The sequence below is a fragment of the Pogoniulus pusillus genome, chromosome 12, assembly GCF_015220805.1.
Source record: "Pogoniulus pusillus isolate bPogPus1 chromosome 12, bPogPus1.pri, whole genome shotgun sequence".
Classification (NCBI taxonomy): domain Eukaryota; kingdom Metazoa; phylum Chordata; class Aves; order Piciformes; family Lybiidae; genus Pogoniulus; species Pogoniulus pusillus.
The window spans coordinates 18,346,261-18,373,147 of record NC_087275.1 but is presented as its reverse complement, the minus strand read 5'-3'; the positions used below and the strand labels follow the sequence as shown (position 1 = coordinate 18,373,147).

The following is a 26,887-nucleotide window of genomic DNA, read 5'->3' as shown; positions in this document are numbered from 1 at the left end:
TTTTTATTACAGAAGTAATTGCAATGTATCACATCACTATTAAGACTTCAGAGTGCAACCTGAATCCCTGAATTATCTGATCTATAAAACACCTTAACATACCCTTTTCATGAAAAATGTGGGACTTCTAACATACATACTGCTTTCCTTATATATGAAGGAACTGAAAAGCACAGAACTCTTACTTGAGCCATACAGCCAGACAAGTCAGAATTTGTTTTTTAAATATTCATTTGTTCATGTGAATTCCAGAATAAAACCTATGGTTTCATGAAGAATTAAATTCACATACTTGGGGGGAGGGGAAGGGAAGGGAGAAAAAAGCCCCATACTTATGCTAATATAAAAGTTGAATGACTTCAGATTTTTTAGATAATTTGCATATGCTTCTTTTCTTATTCATTGGCTAAAAATATTCATTTCAAAAGCACAAACTTAAAAAGTGGTTCAGCATATTGACCATATGAAGAATCACAAATTAGAAGGGGGAGTGGTTATTTTTTTCCACCCACTTCAGAGTGTCAATCACAACAAATATGGTTATGTTTTAACTGGTTTTGAATAGCAAAGTCACACCACTGTACTTACATTCCCTTCCCTCAACTCAAGAGATGCTATAGCAGAACTTGTCCATCCCTTGAAATATCAGCTGTAACATTCACAGCTGTAGCATGGCACTGAATTCTTAGAAATAAGTACTTCCTTCTGTACGGCTTAATGGACTCAGGGAGTACAAATATTATTACAACAGAATCCCATTTGCATGATTCTAGACAATATTTCTGCTTCAAATTCATACAAGCATGAAAACAACAGAATTCCAGGACAAGGAAGGACATTTATGAAATCCATATATTTTTTTAATCTTACAAAAGCATATGCAACTATTTAATTCTTTTTCACATTAACATACAGCTCTTACCTATGTGAGAGTTCCTTAGAAAGTGACATCTGATGAGCAAGGACTTAATTTTATTAATCGAGCCATTTTAGTTAATACATTAAACACAAACTAAACAGTACCATGCAAGTAAAGTTGTTTCCCAAAGCAGAAAATCCATGTAAACTAGTTTATCCACAGTAATTTGCTCTTGCAGTTGAGAAATCTTTTTCAGAGCTGAGATTTTTCTATAGAGGTCCTAAAAAAGATTGATCATTTCACTTACAAAAACTGTTTCTATTCCTTGTGGTTTGGAAAAGAACTTTAAAAATGCAAATAAAAACATATGCCACTGTATATTTGCATTCTTCAATTCAGAACTTTGGACCTAAAGTCTCAAGAGTGTAACCTTCCTACTTCTCTCTGTTTTTTTTTCATCCATAAATCAAGCAAGTGAATAAAGAATTAAAGGAACACCTAAATTTCCACAGAATATGGCAAAACAGCACTCATTGTACAGATCTTTAATAGAATCTTGATATTACTACAGCTCACTATTATTCCAATTTAGTGGTCACTATTAGTTTGTTTCTTGTTCCCCTTACTTACAAAGCAGACTCAGCTTCTAGAATACCTGAAATGAAGAGGGTACTCAGATGCAGCTCCTTCAACTACTGAAACCTAGATTGTAGTGGGGACAGCACTTCCAGTGCTTACTGGACAAGCAGTACTTACTTTAATGCTTTTGCCTCTCAAATACTGCAAGAGCCCAGACGTTTATTATAAATATGTATAGACACACTATGAATATATCTATCAAATGCAAGGGTGGTTGTTCTTCCTTGCAAATGCAGACTATTTTAACTACAATAGCTTCAAACTGATGAAACCAAACTCTTACTTCTCATCAGAAGACAATAATTTCTGTCCAAAACTTTGCTATACAGCAATTAAAAAGAAAAAAAAAGAAGAGAAAGAAAATAAAATGGCCATCTGAACTGTATATTTTCACAACTACCATTTTTTAAAAAAAATATGACACATACAAGAGATTTCAAATTTCTAAGTGACCCATCTTTACCCCTTGCTATGAGACACAGTTTAGCACCAGACTTTAAGTTAGGGTTAGATAATGGTTGAATGAACTCTATGATCTTAAATGTCTTTTCCAGAAATGATTCTATGACTCTATCAGATTCAGATGTTACTGGGTTTTGACATCATTATGGTTTTATTGGTTTAACTGTTTGCTTTTTCTTTTTTTACACTGCCCTGAAGCAGAGTAAATTCCACATCATGCAGTTATATACATATAACAAGAAGCAGAAATTAATACATTCACAGGTCATCATCCTGACTCAGTAAAAATGATGCTAACAGAATTGAGCAAAACCAGAGAATGTAAAATCTTACTCAGACCACAGCAAACTTCATAGCAAAAATAGTTTAAATACTTATACAGATTCTTGAAAAATTATCCGTAGAACCTACTATCCTATGTCTAAATAGACTACTTCTCCATTTCAACTTTGGCAGTGATAGTCCAGATGTTACTTTCAAAGACCATCTAAAGTTCCATATTTCAAGTACATTTATAACAACCTAGACGCTTGTTGCCCCGATACAGTAGTACCTTTAATCTTGAAGTCTTATAAAATATTTTAATGCACAGAGATATGCACACCAAATTAAAAACGAACAAACAACCAATTAACTACACACCACTGTAAACTGATGGCTAGCTCCATAAACAGATGGTGCTTATTTAGAAGGCTTTGGATAAGTGGCTTGTTTCAGCCACACATTAGTTTGTGCAGTTTTTCAAATACTTTTTAACCTTTTCAACACACCACAACTAACTGCTGTTTGATTCCCACGTGACAGCTCCCACTGACAACTGCAATCATAGAATTAATCAGGTTGGAAAAAAACTCCAAGATTATCTAGTCCAACCTATCACCCAGCCCTAGACAATGGCACTAAGCATCTCATCCAGTCTTTACTTAAACACCTCCAGGGACGGTGACTCCACCACCTCCCTGGGCAGCCCATTCCAATGGCAAATCACTCTCTCTGGGAAGAGCTTCCTCCTAACATCCAGCCTATACCTTCCCCAGCACAACTTGAGACTGTGTCCCCTTGTTCTGCTGGGTACCTGGCAAAAGAGACTGATCCCGATCTGGCTACAGCCTCCCTTCAGGTAGTTGTAGACTGCAATGAGTTCATCCCTAAGCCTCCTTCTCTCCAGGCTGCACACCCCCAGCTCCCTCAGCCTCTCCTCATAGGGCCTGTGTTTCAGGCCTCTCACCAGCTTTGTCACCCTTCTCTGGACATGTTCCAGTATCTCAACAGTTCTCTTGAATTGAGGAGCCCAGAAATGGACACAGAACTCAAGGCGTGGCCTGACCAGTGCAGAGTACAGGGGAAGAATAACCTCCTTTGTCCTACTGGCCACGCTGTTCCTGCTGCAGGCCAGGGTGCCACTGGCACTCCTGCCCACCTGGGCACACTGCTGGCTCATGTTTGGCTTAATCCACCAGTACCACCAGGTCTCTTTCTGCCTGGCTGCTGTCCAGCCACTGTCCCCAGCCTGTAGTGCTGCCTGGGCCTGTTGTGGCCAAAGTGTAGAAGCCTTCACTTGGCCTTGTTAAATCTCATCTCATTGGCCTTTGCTCATCCATCCAGTCTGTCAAGGTCCCTCTGCAGCGCTCTCCTACCTTCCAACAGATTGACACCTGCTCCTAGTTTGGTGTCATCTGCAAACTAACTGATGATGGACTCAATCTCCTGGTCCAGATCACTGATAAAGATAATGAACAGGACTGGGCCCAGCACTGATCCTTGGGGGACACCACAAGTAACTGGCTGTCAAGTGGATGTGGCATCATTCACCACCACTCTATGGGCCCAGCCCTCCAGCCAGTTCTTGACCCATTTCAGAGTGAATGTGTCCAAGCCATGAGCTGCCAGTTTTGCCACAATTTACTTTTAACTTTCGTTATTAGGAGACTTAGACAGGAAAAACATACACATATAATCTCTGGTCATATGTTAACTATATGCCTGGGTCTTAAATCAGACTTCACCCCATAAATCTCCTTATCTTTTGCTACAGCAGGTATACTGATAGAAGAAGTGATAAAGCAGAAGTACTGCTGATTTCCTTTCCACTTTAAAATCATAAATCTGATTTAACTGTCCAAATTTCAGTTTAGGCTAAAAAAATGAAGCTTCTCTACTTCCACCTTGTCTATAAATACAATAAAGTATTTTGTTCTCGGACATCAGAATTTTCCTTAATCTATCAGGCTTCACCCACTTTGATGTTCAGATACGAGTCTGAGCCACTGCATATAAAAGGAGCAGAAAAAGATGATTTTTTTCAGTTACAGTTAAAAAAACAAAAACACAAAAACAACCAACCACAAACACCACAACCCAAACAACTTATTTTAATCACCATAGAAATCCTGCAGAATTCAATGTAAACTCCACTAACCTTCCTTGAAGAAAAAACTAACCAAATAAAAACTCTCAAGCACTTAAAAATCTTTCCAATAGGACTTCATTCTGTTAGCAATCTGATGACAAACTCCCCAGTCACTAGGAAAAAAATATTAAAATTACTATATCTGGAGCACAATCATTTAAAAAGTCTACCACAAATGATGGCCTTGGCTCTAAGCTCCCCCCACCTTCTTTTTTCAGTGAAATAGGCAAAATACTACATGATTCTTTTTATGCAGGACAATTTCACAAGCCTCAGATTTATATTATAATAGTCAATCTTGGTACTACAGAAACAGGGTACATGCTGTCTTACCAGAAAAGTGAGGGGAAGAAGCCGATTTAGCAGATTGAGAGCAGTAACCAAAGCAGTTTTAGTAATAGTCATTTGTGAGCCAAAGCAATTCTGGACAAACTCTTCGAAGTGGAAGGGCATTTTTTTCTCTATTTGCGTAACTTGAACATTATTTCTTTTTTCCTACATATCCCAAGCATAGGCCTAACATGGAATATGGAACAGCCATACAGGTGTAGCAAATAGCAACAGCCATAACCTGTTTGCTTACAGAATGCAGATTCAGTTTGCAATTTTATCTATCAATGCTGAGAGGTGTTTGAAGGGAATTTTAGGATTATGTCTATGATTTCAGGATACCGACAAAGTACTGTGGACCCTAAGCTGACAAATGGCAAAGAGAAGTTAAAAGCTGTTTAAAGAAAAAGAGGAGGAATCCCATTTTTACAAAACTACACATACTACAACCGCTTCTCCAAATCTTTTTGACTTGGAAACCACAAACTGAGCTCCACTTTTTGCCAGACATGTCAGTACAGAAACACCATGTCTAAAAAAAATCTTGTTCAACACGCTTTCAAAGAGCAGCTCATATGAAGTTCAGTAGTTTTGAAAATTTACAGTGTTCAAGTTCAGGCTCCACAAAAACCAGATGCATTGAAAACTGATGGTGAAACAAGAATTCTCAGGCTCCAGCTCTCCAAAATGCCAAAGTCAATTTAAATTTGACTGCTGTCAACGACTTAGTGCAGGTTCATCTCTTCCACCATGTCTGGCACTGGCACCAGTCTGGCTGAGTCAGTTTTGCAATTTAGCATGATGCAAAATATTCACCTTTTTCATCAGTTTTCTGCTGACTCTGCAGAGCCCAAGTCTGACTTTCAGCTTAAAAAACTACATACTAAGTACCTAATTGTTCTTTTTAGTGCATGCATACAGCTAACACATTTACATTCTGCATAATACTCTGAATCGCAGAGAGCTTTATTTGCATTTTTGTGCTGCCTTTGATGTTCTAGATCTTCAAAACTAGCAGTCCCTAGGTCAGAGTCAGGAGTCCAAATACTTACTGACACTGAAAGTGAGGCAGTCATCCTCTAGGGGTAATAAACAAAGCATTCTACCCATGGAATGAGAACTCAGAGCATTATGTATTGTGCAACACAATAAAACTGTGATCCTGACCTAAAAGGCTCATTATCTAACCAGAATGCATGTGTCCACCAAAAAAACAGAAGTGGAGAGCTCAGTAGCTTTCACTATGTATAGTAAGATTTTATGTGCAGGCTAAGAATACAGCACAAAAAAAAAAAAGTAAAGAACAATCCAGGTGAAATATTTCCAATAGTTCTTGCCAAAATGCCACAGAGCAACTTCAAGACTCCAGCTAACATCTGGTTTAATACTGATAGCAGTAAACCCCATTTCTACTTCAAGAACATAAGTGATATGTTTACAAGGCTTTTCTATATATAGTTTGTGTCTGTCATAATAGTCTACAGAAATAAATTTGAAGAAATAAATTTAATCAGGCATGCCAACTACAAACTTCTCTGACACTGGAAAGGAAAATGAATAAAAAAATCCTTTTCACCACAGTAAAATTCAGCATCTTTACCATTCAACTCTCAGTGTCCCAGCCCACGTATATATACAGACTCCCACAGTGTGCTCTAAGTCCTAACTCAGACTGAGGCTGACCAGCATAAGAGCAGAAGAGAAATTTACAGCAAAAATAATTCTATTTTGAATTTCTTCAGCAACCACATAGGGAACATTACTGCTATTATCTTAGGAGTTTCAAATTTAGAGGAGCTAAGGTAATACACTGTTTTCAAAACTCATGACACTTCTGGTTTATGCATAATACCATCTAATTCTTGTGAACTGCCAGTTGCACATACACTCCATTTCCAAAAACATGACAGTATTTGTATTTCAACACATTAACAAATGCAAAGACACACAATTGATCAGAGTCTCCTTCAGAAATTTTTTTTAAATAGTGTTAAATTATCCTAACAAATGAGTAGAATAAGATCTCACCAATATAAAGCATTTTATATCCTGTCTACACCTTCCCTATCCATTTTATTTACATATCAGTCTTTACTTGATGATTATGTACAATTCACATAAGATCTTTCCATTGAGAAAATGAAGTGTTATCTAGGAGCCATTTCCTGTAAAATGTGTAAGCACTGATCAAATCACAGAAATTTTCTTTTTTCTTCTTCCTTAAAGGTAAGAGCACACTAAGCACTGGACTGGAAAGTTACATTTCCATTTCTCTTTCTCGGTCCTATGATTCTTTGTTCTTTTTCACACGATAGTACAGATTATTTTAAGACAGTCACCAAGAGTATCTGAAAAGCCAGGCAATCTAGATATTCACACTGGAATTGAGAAATACTGAGTTCAAATTCTCTCTAAGGTATACACTGAATTGCCAGGAAGGGTAGCAGTTCCCTTCTATCCTTTCCAACTCACATGCACAGTTGTGTCCCCTTCCTTGGAAAGCTTCAGTATTCACACTGAATACACAGTGAAACAAATAAAACTCAACGACTCAAAAACTCTCAGCATATTTGTCAGGTTCATTTCCTGCCAGTTTAGTAAACTGAACTGATTCAGAAAATGGTAAAACTTAAAATCTAGAACAGAAAGGCTAGCAGGGAAGATGCTTAGCTCAGTTTATGCCACAAAACCGGCCTTCCAGACCTGACCAAACTCAGGGCTAGTACTTGTAAAAAAGGAGCAAGTTACAGACAAGGTCCTCTCCCTCTGGCATTCTTCCACCTTATGAGGAAACAGTTTAGGTAGCTGAACTGGCAGTACAGTTTTATCTTTACTTACATCGTTATTTTTTTGTGCTTAGCGTCTTATGCTCAACATGGAAAAGTAAAGCAAAAATTCCAATTAATAGAATTTTCGAGTATGCTTTAACCAAGAGAGAAAATGGATAGAGTCTCATGTGATCCTATCTAGGCTGCTGCCAATACAGTCATGTCATATTCCCCTGCAACATCCAGGAACCAAAGAGGTAGTCTACAAGTCCATCTGCAGCCATAGCTTAAATCCTTTGCCTCATAAACCATCTTTGAAGGAGAAAACTACTGTAATTCTGCCCCATGAACAGAAATCTCCAGTGCACAAGACATCACAAGGCACTCCACAAAACATAGTAAAGTCTCCAAAGTAGATTAAAAAAAAATGCACAAATGGATTTCCCCCTTCTTTGTTTCGTCAGTGCAGTAAATAAATACATGAATAAATATTACATATTTTCCTCACATCATTCACTCCAGAACAACATTTCTCAGAATATCACTGTCAGCTCCAAAAATTTTTAACAATATATGAATCATCCTGATGTAACATTTTAACATAATTCAACACTGTTTTAAGTTCCATCTGTAGTTCATTTACCATGGCCTTATTCCCCAGTTAAGGAATCACTGACCTAGAAAACTCTCATTGAAGAAGGAGATAAATTAATGAAGTTGAGTAAATTTTCATATAATCTAGTGATTAAGTAAAAAGATCTCCTTTTCCAGGTTTAAAACTCTGAGGTCTTATTTTACTGTTAGCTTCCATCCCTAACATTAGGCACAATGTTAGAGGAAATCTTGGTATATCTCAAGATATACCAAGATACAACCGTAGAGGTAGTAGGCTGCATAATTTCGCCAAGTTTTAAGTGGTATTATAATCCATTAAGAACACATACCCTATTCAAGTCTTATATTTATGTGGATGTATACATACAGAGCAGGTATTACACTGACCAAAAAAAGCATTACTGGGCTACACCTATTATCACATTGAATAGAGATTTCATCAAATATTTAAGGCAGCAATGTACCTCTTGATTTAGCTGCGGCAGTTAGCAAGGCAGGAATTACAAAACACGCAGTTAATTTTATTTCCAGAAAGACCCACCCACAACTACATAAAAATTAGTTAACTTTGTGTTCTAATTCAGTTGGGAAAATCTTTACAAGGATGCTTATCAGCAACATAGCAATTCAGGAAAATCTGGAAAAGTTTAGCCACAAAATGGCGTTGCCCCACTTACAAATAGGCAGCCTGGAGCCCTAGGGAAGGTCTGTTCTACTCACTGCAGTGAAGTAGAAATTTCAAGATAGTCCCTGGCTGCTTTGTGGCAGTGTTGGTATTGCTCAGCCCTTCATAGGCTTCTGTATCTTCCCACAGTGCTGGGAAAGAGGCAGACAATCTCTGACCTGATCCTGGTTCCTCTTGGTGTGGAGGTTCACAGTGGTGCAGGCAGGGTCTCTTGAGGCACTGAAGTTTCCAGGAAGTTCAAGCCCAAAATATCAGGGCTTAGCTGGTCTGAAGCATGAGGCAGAGCAGAACACATTGTCCAAAAGCAGTGAGGCAGAGGCAGCACACACTGAGGCAGAAGCAGCCCAACTACTTGCAACTTAGCTCAATTTATATTATTTGCCTGAGCTTAATGGCTCCTTTGGCCAAAGAGATTCACCAGTCAGAATGGCATTTGCAAAACTGACCATATTAGGTAAAACCAGGACTTGCTTACCCTTATTTGGGCAAGACACCAGCAAGTACCTAAACACCTGTGGGTACCTGTTTATCACTTTGGGAGGGGACATAATGGCCCAAGCCTTTGTTTTCCTCCCACCCTTGCTTCCCCCATCAGCAGAAGGGCGAGGCAAGCAAGGACATCTAACAGGCCTGTTAGCCTTCCAGGACACATCTACAGAAAATATGTTTACAAGTAGCTTATTGGAGACTCTGGAACACTTGTTTTTTGCCAGATAAAATAATTTTCTTTCCCACTGTAGTTATACAAAACGCCCTCACAAAATCCTGGACAAAAAGGCCATATACTTCAGTCTAGAACATAATCATCATAATCTAATATGACCTTCTACATATTTTTTTTTTTTAAGAATTTCATTAATTCCCCATCAAGCCTTCATCAATGTATGGAATACTCCACAAGAAGATCTACTAATTTAGTGGCCTTCAGAGAGCAAAAAATTGTGAGTCTTTCTTCAAGTGGAACAGATTGCAAATCACCATTAAAACTGTATTATTTCCTGCTTATTCATATAGAAGACTACTTTCTGCTGCACAAAAGGTTCTATGAATCTAACAAGAGGTAGCAGATACCCTGCCATAAGACAATTCAAGCCAAATTTGGCAGCTAAGAGTTCAAATTCACCATGTTTACAAGTTACTTTTCATCAGTTTGTACTTTGCAAATGATCACATACCTGAATGCACTGACATACAACCCTTTAGCCCACAACAAAGGTGAGACTTTGTTTTCAGTCAGACAATAGAAAGAAAAGGTTACAGCAAAGTATGAAGTAGTACATGGTTGCTAAGCCAATCTAATAACTTGCTACCAAAGGGGAAAAAAAAGGGGAGGGGGGGAAGTGAGCCTGCTATGCTTAGATTTCTCTTTCCCATTCCTCAGTGTTCTCCCACAAACTGACCTAAAACAAAACTAGTTTTTTTCAGGTTTGATTACAGATGATGCTAAATTGTTTGAAGAAATATGCCATTTTACTGCTGTACTAAAGGTTTTAAAGAAATTGTGACAATTACTTTAAACCAAACTGAGTAATATTTTGGTCTTACGTATGTAGTTCAAGCTTTGTGAACTTGGAATGAAGTTGTTTTGAATCCCATCTTCAGTATAATCACTATGGAGATGCATGGAATTAATTTTTTAATATTATGTGATGAGTCATAAAACAAAAGTCTAAAAGACACCTCTCATCAAAATAGAAGTTCAGGAAAATGTCTCTAGCAGAAGCATTTCAGAATAATTTTGTGTAATTGTAAGGCCAAACAGAAAGAGTTAAACCTTTGGGACAGTTTAGATGAACTTCACTAATTCCAGCATCCAAATACTGGATGCTCTCGAGCTATTTATCATGCATTCAAGAAGCAGACCTTGCACTGAAACTTAGAGAAAATTATCCATTTAAATAATTCTAGGACATGCTAAGATTACATAATTTTCTGATTATTTAATAATATCTTGGCTAAGATCAGAAGTTGATAAGGTTCTGACCAGAGCAGTCTGGTTTCTCGTACCATTTTTTTTCCTGATAACAATTTCTTAAATTACTTTAATAAGGCAGGTTGCAAGAATGAAGTGAGAAAAAAAATCAGAAAATACTTTTGAATCCTGATCCTGCAGATCTCCCAACAGTGCTCAAGATTACTGCATCCAAGGTATCCAAGAAAGAGAAGGCCAAAAACTCTTTAGTGTCCCACTGAAGTCCTTTTGGACCACCAAGAACAGCTAAACAGATGGAAAGACTCCAAAACAAAGTCACTTTCCCAGCACATTTTTTTCCTTTAATCTTCTACTAATGCTATTAAACTGGTCTATTTCATGTCTTGATGTGCTGTGTTTTTTAACAAAGATTGTTATCAAAAGGCAACATTTGATACAGAACTGTTCTTTTACCCATTATGCAAAAGAGCTCAATAGGGTGATACATGTCATGTGACACACCCAGTGGATGATGCCAACAGAGGAAGAACACAATTTTTTGGACACCTGAAACAGCAAAGCACATACAAAATTGCAACAGCATTGCAAAAAAAGGTAAGAAAAGCAAGATTCAAAGCTCCTATCAGGTGCACCAAATGCACAACTTGCAGCCTAACAGATTCATATAGCCCTTCATACAACCAGTTTCTAGTGCAAGAAAAAGAAAACACTGAACATGACAATGTAGTCAGCAAGACTGTCAAAACAGAGAACTCTGTTCCAAATCATAACTCCACACACTACACTAACATCTTTCTTTCCAATCTAAGAAGAAAGACAGACACATTTAATGGCTTTGAATCTGGAACTTCCCTTTTCCCGACACTTTTTTTTAAAAGAAGACACTACTTTTGGAAAAAGACAGAAGTCATCTAGTCTAACCCTCTCTGCAGTAAAGTAGGGGAATCCTCAACTAGGTCAGGCTGCCCAGAGCACTGTCGAGTCTCATCTTGAGTATTTCCAGGGATAGGGCCTCCAACACCTCCCTAGGCAACCTGTTCCAGTGTTCCACTACCCTCATGGTAGCCTGGAGCTTAAGAAACCTTTATGGAGTTGAATGGTGCTACTGAATGCATCCAAGGGAAGATGAATCCCCATGTAGATCTAGCAGTCAAGGCCTACTCTTCCTGTTCTACACAGAAAAAAAATTTATTCCAAATATTTCAAGTTAGCTTCATAGTAGATCTACAGGAATTACCAGTAAGTACAGAGATATTCTTCACAGTATCTCTGTGTTTAGGAAAGAGCAAGAAACATGCTAACCTGTACAAATTATACCTCCCACAGACACTATGTGAAAACACTGAGCAGCCTTCCTCCCATTCTTAAAGGGATAAAGGAGATGGAAAACATCCTGAGGAGTAAAAAAGACAGCTCAAGTAGGAAGTTTTGAAATGCAGACTAGTCAAACCAAAGCAAGGTAGGGTAAAAGAGAAATAAGGCTTTATGAAGAGCGCAATGGACTGCTGAAGAAGAGGATGGGAAGAGGGAAAGACAGGCACTGAACATCAAAGCAGTTGAACTATTATTTCATTAAGGAGCCTCAACTACTCTAAGAAACTGAGACAATGCCATATGGCTTATCACAAGTCAAAAGTCTTCAGCCATCAAAAAACCTATGCATAAAATGAGAACAATTAACAAGAGTTTACCGAAGAGCAGACTGGAACAAGACTCAAAGCAGAAGAGAAGACGGACGAGATTAAAAACAAGCCAACAGGAGAGAAAAATAATTTAAAAAAATCAGACACGCACAAACTGCTGAAGAGATACAGCATTTATGACTAATATTTTTATTTACTGACAAAAAAAGGGAACTGTTTCCAAAGACAAGTATTGTAATTCAGATTATTGTTTGCCTTGTACATGTACATCCTGACAGCAAGCTGCTTGATAACCTGACCTGGAACATCTGGCCTAACAAATCAAAAACCTGCTAGTTCAGAGCAGTACGTTCTAAGTGCACTCTCAATTAAGAATGCAAAAGGAAGATGTTGTCCACCACATTTTATGTAGAGAAGTGCACCTTGCAAGGTACCTAATGTGCCCCGACCTTCATCCACCCAAAGGCTTAGAGAAGTGAAGGAGAGGGGCAGAAGAAATTTAATGCCTTCGTCTAGTCTTGCATGGTTTTTATTTGAACTAACTCTGGATTACCAAAATATGTATAGATTCAGATACTAAGGAATCAATATTCCTATTTACTTTCCTAAGAGGTAAAGAGTTATCAATAAAACTTAAATAACTTGAACAAAAATATAAGGTATACCTGAAACATGGAAATGAAATGGCATAAACCCAGTAGCTGTGGTCAGTTATTTAAAAGGACAAGCAAACATAGCATTTCCAAATGAGTTAGTTGTTTGTTTTTAACATAACTGGTCCAGCTGGTGGTTATGCTAAGACCAGGCTATGAAGAGGAATACTTTTTTCATGTCTCCCTTGCATAGCAGGAACAAGAAAACTCAGCATCTTTATATTTTGGCACCAATAACCTATGCTCACATCTTATCAAGACATCTGAAAAATACCTTTTATTAGAGTATTACCTCTAGAAACTTCAGTTCATCCTTGTTTGTCCAAAAAGGAACAATATATATTTTGTGTGCACCTATCTTAAGGCAATATAGAATTTAAGGAAAACTTCCAGAAGTGCATGAGATTAAGAAAAAAATCCGCATACTGCATTCCTGTGGCAAACTTTGGGAAAATAATTGAACAAAACCAGAAAAAATGTGGGTTTCTTATGAGGTTTTAGTCTTTAAAATGTGGATACCTTCAAAAACATTTTTTTAAAGGAAGGAAGAGACAGCAAGAGTAAGTGAAAAAGAATAGGCAGGAGAAATAAGTGAGCAAGCAAGACAAAACAAGTGACAGAAGAGAGGCACTTGAGAAAACAAGCATGAAAATGGACATGGGAGAAAAACAGCACATGGAGAAGCTTGAAAATTTTAAGAATGAGCAGGAAAGACCAAGGAAAAAGACCACAAGTGAAAAGACTAACAGAAAACATGTATTAGGAAAAGGCAGGAGAGTTATAGAGAGAACTTGTTATGAAGACTGTGGTAGTGCATCTGAAGAGTGCACACAAGCAGGACAGCATCACAGTTGGAACTCTAGAGAAGAAATAAAAGCATGGAAGCTTGAGGCAGCAAGCAGAAGTTTGAGGCAGAGATGGGGGGGGGGACAGCGTGGACAGAGAGAGAATAACAGGAGAGAGATTTACTACAGGAGGGGTGGCAAAAACTCCTCACAATGATGCTCTCCATTAAGTAACAGTACTACAGATCCAGTCAACCAACCCTTGCCTCTTCTAGGCACCCTGTTCCTGTCCACCCACACAACCCATTTCATTATCTTGTCAAATGTCTGAGCAGCAGCAGAGTGTACTGGGTTTGGGAACCGATCTGACTGAAAAGTAACCTGATTCTCCACCCACACACACACACAAGTGTTATATATATATAAAATTATGTATTTCAGCCAATTCAATTTCCAGGTCTGATTCACTAGTTGGTCTTACAAACAGCTGTGCCAACACAAAGCAGGTGGGAACAAGCAGTCAGAACCGAGAGAGAACGGGAGCTGCTTAAGCAGTAATTGCCTTCAAAGAACTCCTTGTTGCACACTTTGCCTTAGAATGATTCTTTCAACAATTTCTCTCAAAGTACTTCAGTGCTTCTAACCCTTGCAACATGAACGTCATATCAGTTTGCCAATACTTATGCTGTAAAAAAACCCAAACATATATAACACCATCAGATTAAATATTGTGCATGTCCTAAATCCCTTGCAAATGAGATATGGCAAGTTGTTGCTTTTCATCTTTTTGCTTCTTTTTTATTAATTATTTCAACTTTGGCATAGGCAGAGTAAGGTAATTTTCACTAATCCCAGGGAAATATATACAGTTTTTGTTGGGTGGAAGGAGAAAACGGTTTGAGATAGAAGCAACATTTATTTCCTCTCCTCCTTCTGTTTTTCTCTGAATGCACTGTTCTTTGCTGTGCTGTCCTTCAGCATTCTCACAGCACTGAAATGATCCATCAGCTCATGGTCTTATCTCATGCTAGAAGATGCAATTAATCTGGATTTAAAAAATACATATATATATTGAAGCCTTCTCAAATTTACCCCAAATTTAAAGAGGCGTAGTAGCAGAAGACCAAGAGTTTCAACCAGCAGACTCTGTCAGTTTGCTTCCCTGCACTGCCACTACTACTAACCAATATTGCAAGACTCTGTGACAAGTTTGAGCTGAAGCTAGAAGAGAGATTATTACTGCAGAAGAGTCACATTTAAGCTATTTAGCCAAATTTCCCTCATTAAAACTAACTGAACCCAAGCATACAAAAGCATAGTTGACACATCTGGTGTACACTTGCACCCACTGATCCATGAACTGCTCATATACAAGTGACTGGCCTCTGAGATTGAGAACACAGCCCTGTCAGATCAGGTAGGAGAGGTGGGAGCTTCTGTACTTAACAGACAGAGATGTTTTGATTATGCAAACTGCTAAAATACCATATACAACTGTCTCACGTGAAAAATACTTTGTATGTCATAAAATCACACACTAAGTAAAAAATGTTTAAGACAGGATTGATAAGGAAATCCTTTCTTTTATGTATATTGCCAACACAATATACTATAATTTTCAAAGTTAAACGGTGCTTTACTCACTGATGTTAATCATCATTGGAAGATAGCACACAGAAAACAAAGCTATACAATAAATGCCAGCTATACCATAAATGACACTATTTACCAAAATCCTCTATCAGCTCTTCCAAAAAACAGGCATGTGTATCAAATGGAGAAACAGACTGCAAGTAAAAAAGTATTTTCTTTTTAAGACAAGCAAATTCTTTCTGGGGAAAAATTAGTTTGAACTCAAATTCCCCCAATTTTCCAAATAAATCCTAAATTCCTTGGGCAGACATATATCTGGATATGCTGAGTCACTCTCCAACCCAAAATACTGCTTCTCTGAGTTACAAAGCACTCAGAATATAAACTCAAGCCAAATACAACAGCAAATACATAGCATCCTGCTATTAAGACATAAGACACCTAAACCTTTAACCTCAGCTCCGCCCACTGCATTGCTGTGTAACTTTGGGCAAGTCACTTTACCATCTGTGCATTCATTTCCTTTGCTAAAAAGCATCTTAGTAACATGTATTAGCTCCTGTTAGAAAAGCAAAAACTGCTATGTGTACAGAAAGCAACACAAGTGCTTTCCATACAAAATGCACAAAATCTCTGACATCTCTCTCCTTAACCTCAAAAAATAGAAACTGCCAATAAACAAGATACATTCAATGACTAGGTTTGCAAGGGGGCTTTCACTGTACATTAGGTCTTAATTGCTGAAAAACATTTCTCTTCCGGAAGATACTAAAAGAATCTGTTAGCATTTCCTGGGTTCACATTCTAAAATCTTACATCTGTAAGTCACAAAACTAAGTACAAGGTCTGGACAGCGTGCAATTATTAAAAACTTGTACCTAAAGAAGAAATAATTATATTTTCTGCATAAAGGAAGATAGTTCAGACCAGCAAAAATAAGAAATAATATTTCTGGGTTTGTAAGTGTTTAAGTGTTTGACTTAGTCTGGGAATTTTTATGGAAACAACTAATAAAGCCAAATGTCATGCTACAGAAGTACTCAAGATTAAAATAAAAGTGCTTACATCATATGGAATATAATGCATACCTGTTTTCTCAAATACATAAATAAACTAGCATTGTCAAGCTGGGAGCTCATAGGTTCCGGAACATATATAACGAATAACATGTAACTTAGAAGTTTTATTCTGGGCCCACTGTATGCTTGCTAAAAATGGATCTTGAGCTTCTGCCTCACCTCAAACCACCATATCTCAAATTGGTTTATGCAAACACCACTTTACTTTCACATACAAAAATGAAAATTAAGAGTCTGTTTTGTTGAAGCAGTTCAGAGAAAGAAAATTAAAACAAAGAACATAAAGAACCCCATATCAGAAAATATCAAGAGAAAATTTTCAAATATGGACATCTAAAACTCTTTATCTCATATTCAAATTTTTGTATAGAAATAAATTCATATCTCACATTTCAAGGAAATAGATATGAAAGACAAGACTCAAAATCTCAACAGAAAAGTGGCTAACAATATGTCAAAACATTGTTTCATCTATGTAGGTCTAAGATGATACTTTTGAAGTAAAAATAAAAATTAGCAATAAAGACACAGTATTATGAACGGTATAGGGAAAGTGAATTAAGTTCTTTCTCCCATAACAAACTCTGGAAATACAGGTAAAGAGCAAAAATTTAAACTAAGGCAAAAAAACCCCAAACTTTTCCACACAAAAAATCTGATCTCGGTCGGAACATGCTCCTGATTACTTATAAATAAATAAACAGATCAATGAATTAAGTGCACTGGGGAATACAAACAAACAAAAACAGCCAAACAAACAAAAAAGATACACAGAACAACCAAAGCTCCTATGCTTCAATACTAGGAAAACAGATAAGGACATGAAGCGCTCCAATTTTGTGTTCTCTTTATCTTAAAACATTAGGGTTTTTTAATAGGCATTTAGAAAGCTTATTATTTTTCTTTTGCTATTAAATAAAAATACTACATTATACCAATAGTCTATATGCACAGAAATCATGAATACAGACTGATCACAGGTCATTGATCATCTCTGATGTTTCTAAATGTAAAGCACCACAGGCACATGCTGGCGGCACATCAGAAGACCTCTTAAAAATGTCCATTTGTCAAGTACATGCATTTCTTTCCTTTACACACAAAACACTGAGCTGAAATGTCCCCATGTATCACTTACATACATTTTACATTTCACTTCCATTAGAACAGTAGCCACGCTGAAACAAATGCTGTAAAATATCCATTCAGTTAGAGAATTAGCATTGCTGTATATTGTGCAGAAAAGAATTATCAAAAAGCACAACACTTGAACCTTGTGAACTGTATGTAGAACTTGTTTTCTCATTTCTTGAAAAAGTAGGTCCTGGTTAAGAGCATCTAGCAGAAAACAGAATTATGTACCTACTCCATGAAGATATATGATTATTTCTTTGCATTCTAAGAAAAAAGATTTTTTTTAAACTATACTCTAAACTTGACCAGCATGTTTTCCTTGCTTCATTAACTTCTGTAAGAAATTAAACAGAAATATTTCAGCAAAAGCTTGCATTTTAGTCTGCCACAATTGTCTGGCATTATGCACATTAACAAAAGGGCCAATAGGTATTACCTTCAAAACCCACATTTAGAAATTGATTCTACTGGTTCCCCATCATCAGACACAAAGCCAGTCTTAATTTTTGTTGTCATTCTTGATTTGTCAGCATTATCACTAACCTCTATGGCAAGACATCCAATACTTTCACTCCAACAATCTATTCCCACACGTGCAGCCAGATTTATCAAGGTTTCAAAGCTAAGCTCATGAAGTTTTTAAACATCCATGCTGTGAACATGACTGGTTAATTTAACTCCATAGAGATACATAAATTAATATTCTGATGGGTGAAAAGTTTGAACGTAGACTCACATGGACACAGTGAACTGCAAATCATGATTGAACACTGTTTAATACACACAGATGAAAATATCCCCAAACAAATCCTACAAAGATGTGAGTTAAACATCAAATATCATTAATCATTTTCATTCACAAGTCTAAAATACTAGTTTTTAAACCTTCTGTGCACCAGATTAAAAGGGTGCAAGTAACTGTAATTTGATAACCAGAAGAAAAAAAATCAACACAAATGCATAAGCATTTACACAATGCTGTAACAAAAATACTACACAGAAAAACACTGAGTTGCATACCCATACATTCCTAAAGTCATGAAATCCTTATTAGAGAAAAAAATACTTACTTCACGTTGTACTGTACAAAATAAAATGGAAATGAGATCCCATCTAAGGTCTCCAAGTAGTACAATACAAAACAAAGCAATTTTTAACTACGCCCTTACAATACAAACTTTAACTATAGTTTATAACACAGTATCGTATATACTCTTTCCACTCAGCCTTCAACATACATGAATCATTAATGATGCTGTCTCTAGTACACATAGTTCATAGAAGACATTTATTCATTCAAAAGCTAAGTTTGTGAAATGCAGTATGTATTGAAAACAATAAACCATCAAGAAAAGTTTGAGGAAATACAAGGGTCATTCAAAATAAAACAATAGTAACTGACATTTCCCCAGAACTGCACCTACTAGTGATTCTGATTTTGGAGGAAAGTGTAATCTAAGTTTATAGCCTTAGTATATATAGAACTTCATAAAAAATATGATTTCAGACGGAAGATATACACAAATATGCAGTCATGTACACATTCAGCACTTACAGTAATGCCCATTTTCCTGCACAGGGCCTGCCATAAAAATCTCAACTTCTGAATGCACACTATGACATTGACAGAAAAGCTACCCTAAATACAAGAACACAAAATTCAAAGCTTATGAACATCTGATTGTGGTGAAAAACATATATTCAGCTGTATTACTGCATGACTATGACCCAGTATTTGCACCATTTGTAAGTAACTTCTACAGAATGGGAAACTGCAAAGATCTTCATGCAACAATTACTGTAACATCAGCAAAGACATCAACATTAAAACACTAACTTGCCTTTTCTGGCATACCATTAATGGATTTTGAAACAGCATATTTAGAAATTATTTGTCTGTAATCACACATATACCTTGTATTTCGTGTGCAAGTCTTGTTGAAACAAGAATATATATGGTCATACATCAATAATTTTTTTAAAATGTAGTTATAACTGGACATATCAGAGATCAGCATAAGAAAAGAGAGAACTGAGTAAGTACTACCTCATTAACTTCCCTACCTAAAAATATTTTTTTCCTCTTTTTACCCTTCATTTTAAACAGTAAACTGATGCATGGACATAAAACTATTTCCTCTATCAAAACAGTTGATGTGCTATGCTCTAACTGGCTCCTCAGTGACAGGTCCACTAGCAAAGTATGTAAGTTACTAACAATTTCAATTGTTCACAGGAACACAAATAGGCAAACAGGATTTAAATAAGCAAAAACATTAGTTACACCTGTGTTTTAAGCCTGGAAGCCAAAAGCCAAGAGATTTTCAGGACACCAGGATTTAATGGTTTCACTGGCAAGTTTGATTTAATCATTAAAATATATCTAACTATGACTGTGCCAACAAGTCAACTCAACTGGTTTGATTTTAGTAGCTCATCAAAACTCACTCTAAATGTTTCAATTGTATTTTCAAATAATAACTCTACCATCAGAAACCAATGTGCACATTTTCATTCATTTCTTATTTCACTATCCAAACTGTTATAAAAAGGAAAAAGTTAAGTCTTTTACAAATGCATGTATTAACATATTATTAGCTATTCCTTTAACTGACTCAAAACACAATCTATTTTTATTTACCTCAGGGCAGGAAGGAGGGGGGGAGAGTAATAGAAAGTTTTGAAACTGTGTAGGACATAAATTGAAAGCTTGGTTTCTCCAAGCTGGAAGACAATGACACTTAGTTAACTTCACTTTCATTTACCCAGATTGACTTTCAAGTATTTAGTGCTACTAAGACCCTGGAAACTATGTGAAAAGTATGTTTACCAATAAGTCTTAGCTTATTTTAATTACAGAAATATTTTCATTGCTTTAAAAAAAATCTATATGCAGAGCAGAAATTAAACTAATTATGCCTTCACACAGAGTAACTGAAATAGCTACTATCTAGACTTCAGAGGCTCCACTCTAGGGATGTAAGCAGAGCTTCCTGGAAAGTACCATCCAGGTTTCCCTAAGCTGCTCAGTGGGTATTCTCCCTATAAATCATATACACGGGACATTTTGGAATGAAAGGATATAACACCAGTACCTTTCATATTAAGCCATCCCATCTCCAGTGTTTTCAATTGTGGAAAAACTCATCCACCCTTTGGAGACTCGGGAGGGAAAGAAAAAAAAATGGAGGAGAGAAGCAAGAGGGGAAAGTAAATATTATGAATGCAAGGTGACTCAGCTTGTCTCATCAGTAAGTCAAGATGAGCCCCTTTTTTCATCTGTGCTCTCAGACAAGTAACCTATAATTTAGCACCCACAGATACTGGACAAGACTCATACATTACGAGTATTGGGGAAAATGGGAGCTAAATTTAAAATAAAGGTGAGGTATAAGACTTATTCTAAAGTAATGAAATACATTTGTACTGGCAAAAGCAGCTGAGTTACTTTTCCAGTCAAGCTTTGATAACACAGAATCAAATGTGTAATTTTACCTTCCTTCCCCAAAAGGGAAAAAGACAACCAATGGCTATCAATCACAAACTGTTAGAGCAATTGCTACATACAACTAACAATCAGGTCACTACAAATCTACTCGCATATTGTGTCACTTCAGAGGGAACTAGATGGCTTTACCTATAGAAGATGTCTTTCTGGAAGCAATAATTGTCTCTAATTATCAAATGTTTCTTCATTGTTATTACACCATCAATAGGTTACCGTTCTGGTAACTGTCCTCTTGGAGGACCCATGGAGGTGAGGAAAGAAAAGGATAGTATTCCCCTTCTCAGAATACCTTGTTTGCCTTTTTTGCTACTCATAACCTTACAAAAAAAGGCATGTTTGTTCAGAAATACAGGATTATTTCAAACAGTCTTAGAACAAAAATAGTTTCACTGCATAAAGGTATCAAGGCTTTTGTCTTTTTGACAATCAAAAAGGCTGCAACACGTGTTTTTCAAAAAAGATGCTGCCTATCAGACTCTTACTAAAACAGAGATGAAAATGTAAACTTAACAACTAATCTATTGTACTAAGTTATAAGCAGCAGTTCTCTGTAAATAATCCTACTCTACAACAACAGATCTATTTACAAAAGGATTTCAGAAGTTATACAAGTCTCTCATACTCCCATAAAACAAAGATATCAGGAAGTTTTTTTTACTTTACTTTGGAGAGCAGTTCTCCAAATAGCATTAAAAGTTATCACAGAAAGACTAAACATATACCAGTCTTCAATTCTTATTCAAAAACACAAGCTCTGACACTTCTCAACATACAGTCTTCTATCCAGGGGTACTGAAATAAAGAGATATTAAGAGGAATGATGAAAAGAGAATCTAACTGTGTCACCAAAATTGCTCCTCTGGAAAGGGCATGTTTTAATCCTCAAATCACCACCCATTTCAATTCAGATGAAGCCATAAAATGCTATCACAGCAAATACAAGTACAGTTTTTCATGTGTTTAACTAGTCTTTTCACATGCTACACTATGACCAGGTGGTACAGTTTCAAAAATGTTTAAACTAAACTAAAAGAGACTCTTCCACTTTATGTTAAGGTGTTGACTAATCTAAAGTACAACAACAAAAAATATCACAATAAGTCAATTAAGGCAAAACCTAACAATATGGTTAACCCAGGATTCTCTTCCAGGCCCTATTAGAACTAAGACTCTCAAATGCGTATACATGTTAGCAAATATGTCCTAATTAAATGCAACTTTAAAAGCTTAGTCAAAGCAGTTTTTACTAGATACTAGTAATGTTTTTTCCACTGTTTAAACTATCAACCAGTTTGTCAGAAGTCATTTATGATCATCACAGGTCAATTCCCAGTCTATACAAAACCCACATACTTTAAAAATTGATAAATTCCTGATGACTACCTCATTATTTTACACAAGTAAGACAATACCACCCATAAATCAACACTGAAATAGAGAACTCTTGGCTGCTATTAGGTAAAATTATCCTTGTTGCAGCTTCTCTGTCCCTGTCCAAAGAGGGGGAGGGGATTCCAATGACAAGTTCTAAATCCCCCCAAGTACTGATTCAAGAATAAACTGCCTTTCTTACCTACTTGCCAGGAAAGAATATTAAACTACTCTCCTATGTAAATGCATACAGCATAATTTAACAGAGGGAATTGCCCTCTTTTCTCGATTTAGGGAGACCGTGCTCTTTATTCAATTTTGAACAAGAAACAGTTGCTTTACTCAAAGAATATTTAAAAACATAAATTAAACAATAAACTTCATAAACTGACAGAATTTTTAATTCAAAGCAGAAAATGTAATTTCAGTACTTCACACATTCTACTTCAGACTGCAAATGAAAACACTCCAGTTCTAAATAATTCATAGAAGCCAAAAATGTGGAGTATAGTCTACAAAGAGTGGTCTATATATACACACACATCAAATTCACCAAATATATATAGGTAATAGGCAACAAATGCTAGTTCATACTTGGTTATTTTCAGTGTTGTGATTTTAATTCTATAAAGTATAACTATTTTTCCAAAAATATCCAACCTACAGAAGTTGGGGCAAAGAGGGTGTGTAGAAAAAGAGAAACACATTTACCAAAACTTTTCAGGGCTACAGATCATTCCAATGAGGGAAGTTAGATTCTGCCTGGTTAAAGGTAGATAATTAAACACTACTACTAACAAAGTGTCTGCTTATTTATTACCACAGATGTATTCTTCACACACCTTTTCTTAAGGAAAGGACAATGAAATGCCAACCAACAAAATCAGTTGTTAACTTCCACTTATCTAGACCCTATATGATACTATATCCATGTAAGCATGACTATGTATACCTACTAGCAGAAGTTAACAGCACACTCTAATTCAGATTAAAACAGCAAACTGTCAAAACCAAGCTTGTTGATTTATTTTGTACTCAGATATTCTGTCTTTGTTAATTTTAAAGAACAATGAATGTTTATTTCCGCAGAAGACTGTGGAGTAATAGGAGAACTAAGTAACAGTAGCAATCTAGACACATGATCAAAGAACCCCTACGTAGTCTTTGGACAGACTGAACCTAAAACTTCAAAGCTGACTGAGATTCAAAAATGCACCAATTCTGAAATTTCAAATTACTGTACTTTTAATTGCGTTTTCTGATTTTGTGGCCGCTGGAGAGAATGCCACTCCAAAGAAACACCCTATGTATCAGATGAGGTCTTCCAATTTCTTCAGCAACACGAAGCTAAATTCCTAAAAGACTGCGGCCAGCTATTTGTAACATAGAAGTGCCTGTATATCCCTGTGCCTATTCCCAACTGATTCTCTCTCCTCTTCTCTTCCCCACCCCCAGCCCAGATGACAGTCATCTCACACAGGTACTCTTTTTACATCGGCCTCCAACTTCTGTATCTACCTACCACACAAGTCCCTTAAACGGGTGCTGGCAGAGGCACCTAAAGCCTCCACCACAACAGGTGCCTGCTCAGCTGACGGTTCAACTCCTGATGCCCTCCTCGCCTTCCTCTCTGCTCCCAGACCGGAGTGAAACCTCGCACCCGCCCACCGCAGGGCGTTGCGCATAAGAGCAAGAAAATCGAGGCGAGCTCCCTTCCTCCATTGCCGGTACCGCGGCCCTTCTCGCCGCTCTGCTTCGCGACCCGGCAGTAACAGCCTCTCCCGGACGCCGAAGGAAAAAGGGCCGCAGAGGCCGCGACTGCCGCCGCTGCCCCCCGGCCATGCCCGGCCTGCCCCAGAAGGGGGCGGCGGTAGCCAAAGCGCGGAAGAAAGACCGGTCCAAAGCCCGGTACGGGTCCCGACCTCACCAGCTCCGTCCCGGGGCTCGTTGGGCCCCGGTGTTCTCCCCACCTCCTCGTTCTAAGATGGCAGCGGAGCTGCCCCCTGCGCTGCGCCCCTCTCGACCGCGCCGGGCCGGGAGGTGGCACCAGCTCGTCCCGCTGCGCAGCTCCCCGCCACCGGCTGCGGCGTCTCACTTACCCGTGTGGGGGGCGGCGGGCCTTGCGCTCCAGCCGGGTTTCTCCCGATTGAGGCCTCTTCCCTCGAGCGGCGGGCACGGGCAGGGCGAGGAGCAAGCGCTTTCCCCGGCCTCGGCCAGGGGCCCCGGCGCGGCAGCGCCTCCCTCTTGTGCGCTCCGCAGTCCGGCCGCTCCGCCGCGCTTGGGCCCGCACGGCTGGCGGTGGAGTCGGTGCCGTTTGGAGCGCCGAGGGTGCCGGCCGCGGGGTCTGTCCGCTGCGCGCCTTCCTCTCTGGGCGGCGAAGCGGGGGGGGCCCGGCCCGGCGGGCGGATCCGCGACGCTTCCTGGCCGGGCTGGATTTTCTATCGCTCACAAAATGGCGCGCGTTCCAAACCTGCGCAGCGCCCGGCGGCGGCAACGGCAGGGCCCAGCCTCAGCTCAGCTCGGCGCGGTGGCGGCGGCAACGGCCTGAGCCCCGGCCAGGCAGAGCGGGGACAGCGGCGGGCGGGCAGGCGGGCGCGAGCGGGCGGGGGGAGGAGGAGGAGGGGGTGGGGGAGAAGCGCAGCGCCGTACCGAGCCCCCGGGAACTCCTCGCTCCCTCCCTCCTTCCCTCCCCCGCCTGCAAGCCTCTACCTCCTCCCCCTCCCTGCCTCCCCGCCCGCTCCTCCTTCCCCCTCCCTCGCGAACCGGCTTCGCCAGGGCGCTGTGCCGCGCCGCCCGACTCCCCTCCCGCGCCGCACCGCTGCTGCTGTTGCTGCCGCCGCCGCCTCGAGCCTGTCCTCGTCCGCGCCCGCCAGCGCGGGACGAACTTCTCGCGTGTCCCCGCTGGACCCTCGGGGGACAGTTTTTTGAGGGTGTTCTTTGGTTTTCTCGTGCGATAGCGTCTTTCGGGGCGGAGGTGGGAAGGAGGAGGAGAGGGGAAGGGCAGGAAAAAAGCACCGGTTCAGGCGGGAAGAGGGGTTTAAAAAAAAATCAAACAAGGTAACTGACAAAATGGCGGCGGGGCGAGCCTGCTGCCATGGCAACTGTCAATCACGCGGGCCGGCTGCCCCACCCTGGCCGGGCGGGAGACGGCGCTGACGTGGGAGGGGCGGGACACAGAGCGACGGGTGAGGGGCGGGCCGCGGTCGCCGGGGCAACCGCTGCCTCCCCGCCCTCCGGGTTGTGACGGTGTCTGCGCGGCTGAATACCGGGATGGCGCAGGGGGGAGGTTGGAGACGCCGGGGCTGGGCGGGGCCCGGGGCCGGTAACGGCGCTGGGGGGAGGGGAGAGGAGAGGCAGGGCTGCTCTTACCCCTACCGTACGGTGGGCGCCCGGGATCGGGTGGCCCGTCTTTACCGCCGCCCCGTTGGGCTGCGGCAGCGCCTTCCCCAGCCCGCAGAGGGCGCCGGTACCGCGGCGGCTGGCGGGAGTGGGCCTTCCGGCAGCGTGAAGGAAGCCGAGGCCAAGCAGGCCGTGTTTCCAGTGTTGCCTGCGATGAGAGGAGGCTCCGGGACGGCTGCAGGGTTGTGGAAAGCCTCCCTTCCACGCAGGAGTGGACGGCGTGTCTGGGGGACTCGAACGTGCAGGGATGCCCCCTATCCCCCTCTGAAAAATAAATACATTCCGACAGAAAAAAACCACTGAGGAGTTGCCTTGTGTGGCCGGCACGGTGTGGGTATGCTTTCTGAAGGGAGCCTTGGGTTGCTGAAGGCTCCTTTCCTCCTGTAGTTGAGAAAAATGACGGTGTCGGTGCAGCTCGCCTCAATCCGTGATGGGCACTTTTCAAAGGATTTCTTTCTGTAGTGCCCACAAAGATGAAAAAGTAGACTACAGGTTTTATCTAATATTATTCTAACGTGATACTTTAGTCATCTTAGTTCAGTCAGCCTCCTTGAATAAATTAGGATCTATTACTAGTACTTGCTTCATTTGCTTTTCTTCCTGATTTTTCTTAGCTGTTTATTTCTACCGTTTAAGCTAAGTAGAGGGAGGCAGGTGCAGCAACAGCCAAAGCTATAGGTCTTCCAAATAATCTAAGTATTGATTTACAAATGCAGTACCATACACAATTCAACCAAGCTAAAATTTTGTTGCAGCTGAAAATAAGTCTGCCTCCATCTTCAGCCAGAGAGCCCTCAACCTCTGTTCTTCTGCATCAGCAGGAATGTCAGCACAGTCAAACTAACCAAAATGCCCTTCTAAAATAAAATGTTCTTTGTATGGCTAGGAGAAATACTAGTGCACAGGAGACTGCAGGTGGGAGAACTGTGGGACTATCTCATTGAGTACCAGCACGGTTAGATTAATTCTTCCATCTAAATGCCCCTTAAAAGTGTACTAAGTCCCTGGGACCGCTGTGATT

At 39.5% G+C, this 26,887-nt stretch overlaps 1 protein-coding gene across 2 annotated transcripts in view; it reads right to left on the bottom strand.

Annotated features, from left to right (window-relative positions):
- DYRK1A (dual specificity tyrosine phosphorylation regulated kinase 1A) overlaps positions 1 to 24,647 on the bottom strand; it is an 80,937-nt gene extending 56,290 nt beyond the window's left edge. Inside the window, exon 1 of one of the 2 annotated variants that reach the window (XM_064152511.1) lies at positions 24,567 to 24,647. The gene's annotated coding sequence lies outside the window, so the exon portion shown is untranslated. Of the gene's footprint in view, positions 1 to 23,989; positions 24,043 to 24,566 lie in introns of those variants that run through there. The other variant, XM_064152512.1, reaches the window with a different exon arrangement.
- Between the last annotated feature and the right edge of the window lie 2,240 nt (positions 24,648 to 26,887).